Genomic DNA, 5,414 nt, shown 5'->3' with positions numbered 1-5,414 from the left:
TGCTATTGCATAGATTCTGGCAAAAGGCACAAGGCTCCCGAGTTGGAGATCAAACGATTACAACTAAGGAAGCAGCAGGAATGTTGGCATATTTGCTTTGGTCCCTTTGCCCTCATCGCCCAAGACCAGACAGTGATATGATAGGTAGATGCCTGCACACACGCAGATGGGCTGAATTATAGGAGAAGGACACAGAATTTAGGGATCCACTGCTTTCACTGGAAGCAGTAAGCAAGACTTTTATTTTTTTTTAAAGATTTTATTTATTTATTTGACAGACAGAGATCACAAGTAGACAGAGAGGCAGGCAGAAAGAGAGGAAGGGAAGCAAGATCCCTGTTGAGCAGAGAGCCCGATGCGGGGCTCGATCCCAGGACCCTAGGATTATGACCTGAGCCGAAGGCAGAGGCTTTAACCCACTGAGCCACCCAGGCGCCCCAAGCAAGAATTTTTTGTTTGTTTTGTTTTTTGGGTTGAGAGGAGGCATTATCAATTGAGAGTTACCAATTACATAAAAACACTGAGAAACGATCTGTTCCCAGTTCTACCAGAAAGCAGTTAGGGCCCTGAATTCTTGTCACATCCACAAGGTTTGTAGCAGGAATCCAAGAGGCCCATAGAGGACTGTCCTCCTAACATGTGTCAGGTTCATAACAACGGAACATATACATCACAGAAATATATTAATGATCCCTATGTTAATTTATGAGTTTATTTCAAGTCCGGTCAAAATCCCAGAAAGATCATCTGAGGATAAGTAAAAATATACATGGGGGGAGGCAGTATGTCTTAACACAATCATTATGGATTTTTATTTGATATTATCTAGCATAACTGATGATGGTCATCTTGCATAATCCAGAATTTCTGTTTATAATGTGCCTACCGTGCTAGCTTTGGCAGCACATATACTAAAATATAATGTGCCTACCTTGGTGAAACTCTGTCACCTGTATATTATAAGGATGTTTGTGATCTTCCTTACGATATTGGTTGTTTTGGAACAATACTGAAAAAAAAAAGTGCTTATCAATATGGGACTAGAAAAATGAATTATTAAATTGTTACTAAAATAGATTAGCTAGATCCAGCAGGTTATTTGGAATAATCCTGAAAGCCCTAATGTGCTATAAAATAAGTCACAAAAACATATATGCTATTTATGCAAATTAAAAATGCAGAACGATGTGATTTATTATTTATAAACATAGAATGCTAGAACTAGACACCATACCTAGGAAGAAACTCCACAAATTGAGGATAGTTATTACCTTTGGATAAAGAGGATAAAGGGTAAATACAAGAGTAGGAAGCTTTAACTGTTTAGGAAACACTATATATCTCTAAAATAAAGACTTGAAACAGCAATGGCAAAATGATAGCACTTGTTAAATCTGGGTGGTGGGAACATGGATATATTACAATATTCTTTGTTTCTGTCTGTCTAAAACAGTTCAATATGAAAACTTGGAAAAATACAAAAATATAATCACTTTGCCTTCCTGCCTGTCTGAATAAATGAACGCAGGCAAAAGTATTAAGAATTTTCCTTAGTAGTCATACTGAGTAGATGTTAGCATAATTAGTTTTTAGAATGCACTATGTTTTTGTGTTCAAGTTTACAATTTAATCATAATCACTGTGAAAAATATAAGAATATACAATTGTTGAAAGATAATATTATCCTGGAAGTAAAAGAATGAGGATAAGCAAAACAAGTTCTGCTGGGAAGGTTATTTGAAATAGGGATTAAGTATTTTGACCCCAAACAATGACAATGTTAATACTGAAAGCTATGCACTGAGGAGTGAAATTTCTGGGAGTTGTTAAAACTGTAAATTTATGTTTTAACATCAGATTATATTGCGGGGTGTGTGTGTTTTAATAATTTCTGAGTCACTATGCCTTATTTGATGTACATATCCATAGGTATTTCATTTTATTTTATGAAGTTTATGATTTATTATTGTATAATAAAATCAAATCCCCAAATAAAGAAACAACACAACCATATTCCATAACACAATGACACTAACACTTGACTTCTTTTAGTACTTTTATACGCATACCTTTATTTTTAACTTAATTACAGTCATAACATATGTAAACCATTCTTCACAGCTTCTGAAGTTTATTTTGAGATTTATTTCCAGGAGATAGAATCTAACAATTAAATATAGTTTTAAAAGATATTTTTAAAGGTTTGCATCAAGGTGACAAAAACTACAGAAAAATTTTAATCAGAAAACTACATACTATTTATAGATACTTAAATATTCAGAAAGAATTCCCTCCCCCCTGCCCAGGAAGTAGTACAGCTGGAGTATTTTTATGATTTTAGGATGGAGGGCAGGGTGGACCTAGGCCAAGCAGGTGTTTATCTCTGCCCTTGGGTCTTTCTGGAAGGGTTGCTTAGGAGTAAGAATGGATGAAAAAACTCAGACAAATTAAGTGTTAAGTCTGATTTTAGATCTGAGTTGGAGAAAACTTTTGTATCGCTGAGACACCAGAACATTTTTCCTTACCAAATATTATATAAGTGATCAAGCGATTGGACAAGCTGCTGCAAAGACAATGCAATTCTGTACTCTATGAGAGTAGCTGTAGAACACTATGACAAGCACATCTATATCCCAAGATTCCCTAGTCTTGACTTGATCTATATTTTCTCTAAGTTTGATCTAGTTGTAGTTTTAGTTTCTGCGTACATTCGTTTTTCAAGAAGCCTCAAAATTTGGGGGGAATAATGCTTAGTGAATCAATCAGTGCAATGATCTTCAATATAATGATTAAAACCAACTTAATGCTGAATTCCCAACTGTGCTAAATCTCTCTGAGACGTTTTAAGCTGCTCTGATGAACAACCAGTTGTGTTGCAGGAAATCTGAAGAAAAAAATATAGTTAATTAATATGAGCTCAGATTGCATGGCAGGTAAATCAGTCCATAAGCATCTCCTTTTTCTCCTCCAAAACATACAACAGACAGACAAACAAAGTGTTCATCATTTCACTCATTTAAATATTTACTTAACTACGTATTAAATATATAATTATTTTTGTTAAATAACACCTAATCAAGAAAAGGAAGAGGATTGATATATATTTTATATATCATATATATATTTTATAAATATTTTTATGTATCAAATATATCAGGAAAAAAACCCACCCCAAACATAAGTCAATCAAACGCATTCAATTTGAATTTTTCATTCTTCACTCATTTTGGTTAACGAAGGTTTTACTTTAATATATCTGAGTGTGCATGTGTGTGCTTGTGTGTGTGTGTGTGTGTGTGTGTGTGTGTGTGTGTGTTTGATGTTTTGGTATAGTATTCTGTGTTTGATGTTTTGATACAGTATTCTGTTAAGGTAACACCTGCACTGTTACCAAGAGAAGTATTGTCAGGAGGTATATGGCTAGTGTACATGTGAAATGTGGCTAGTCCAAATTGAGATAAATGTAAAATACACATAGACTTTAGAAAAAGTAATATGAAAAAAATTAATGTATTATTTTTCATGAATGTTTTATATGGATTACATGCTAAATGATAGTATTTTGGATATAGTCAGTTAAAAACATTAATAAATTTACTTACATCTTTTCTTTCTACCTTTCTAAATGAGACTACCAGAAAATTTAAATTATAGGGATTGAAACTTTAAATACACATTTATGGTTAGCATTATATTTCTATTGATCTGGAAAACAAACAATCACAAATGTACACATAAAATGTTATAGTATTTTCTTTTTGTGAACATAGAACTCTAAAAACATTTATGTCCTTGACAAAATTAAAAGATTATTGTAATTCTGAATTAATTTTGAAACATTTCTGCTAGGACATGGACAGCATCTAAGTGTTATGCTTATCAGGAGTCACTAAGAGATGCTTATAACAAATTTCAACAATTTGTTTTTACACATTTTCTTTTTTTTAATTTATTTTATTTATTTTCAGCATAACAGTATTCATTATTTTTGTACCACACGCAGTGCTCCATGCAATCTGTGCCCTCTATAATACCCACCACCTGGTACCCCAACATCTCACCCCCCCACCCCTTCAAAACCCTCAGACTGTTTTTCAAAGTCCATAGTCTCTCATGGTTCACCTCCCTTTCCAATTTCCCCCAACTCCCTTCTCCTCTCTAACTCCCCATGTCCTCCATGCTATTTGTTATGCTCCACAAATAAGTGAAACCATATGATAATTGACTCTCTCTACTTGACTTATTTCACTCAGCATAATCTCTTCCAGTCCCATCCATGTTGCTACAAAAGTTGGGTATTCGTCCTTTCTGATGGAGGCATAATACTCCATAGTGTATATGGACCACATCTTCCTTATCCATTCGTCAATTGAAGGGCATCTTGGTTCTTTCCACAGTTTGACAACCGTGGCCATTGCTGCTATAAACATTGGGGTACAGATGGCCTTTCTTTTCATGACATCTGTATCTTTGGGGTAAATACCCAGGAGTGCAATGGCAGGGTCATAGGGAAGTTCTATTCTTAATTTCTTGAGGAATTTCCACACTGTTCTCCAAAGAGGCTGCACCAACTTGCATTCCCACCAACAGTGTAAGAGGGTTCCCCTTTCTCCACATCCCCTCCAACACATGTTGTTTCCTGTCTTGCTAATTTTGGCCACTCTAACTGGTATAAGGTGATATCTCAATGTGGTTTTAATTTGAATCTCTCTCAGGGCTAGTGATACATTTTCTTATTTTTATTTCAAATTACCTTGAGAGTTTACAGTATCTTCTATTCAATATCTATGTTGAGAGCTTCCACCTGGGACTGAAGAAGAGAATTATTTTTTACTTTTTTTTTATTGGGGTATAATTGAGATTATAAAATATAAATATGGATGCCAAATTGTCGCTTTGTATCTGATAATGCCTGATTTGTGGGAGAGAGCATAACGTGTGTGCCGAATCAGTCTTCTCAATAAGTCCCAGAAATATGCAGACCCGCCCAGCCAGATGGAGCTGTTCAGCATCCAGCAGGACTTGCCCTGCACAGTAGCCCTCCTAAACAGCCCTCCTCAAAGCCTGAAGCAGAGAGGAGCAGAGAGAACTTACTTTGCCAGCAAGAGAAGGAAAACAGGTAGCGCAGAGACAGCCGTATCTACTTAGTCTTCCTAAATTTAACTTCCAGTTAAGTCACTTTATGTAAACACATCTGCACAAAGAGTCTGGGAGTTGGGCTTATTCAGTAGTCTTAGTAAGAAGAAAATTCTTAGGAGTGAAGAAGTGTATTCCTGCTATCAATCCATAAAATGGGAAAAAATAACTTTTCCTTAATATTAGTAACTATCAATTATAGATATTTACAGATCTTATAACATTTCTCTTAATGTGCTGTTTTACAATGCTCACAGCTCTTTGATTTCGGTACTTAT

Source organism: Mustela nivalis (genome assembly GCF_964662115.1).
Source record: "Mustela nivalis genome assembly, chromosome: 11".
NCBI lineage: Eukaryota > Metazoa > Chordata > Mammalia > Carnivora > Mustelidae > Mustela > Mustela nivalis.
Note: the sequence above shows the minus strand (reverse complement) of the source record.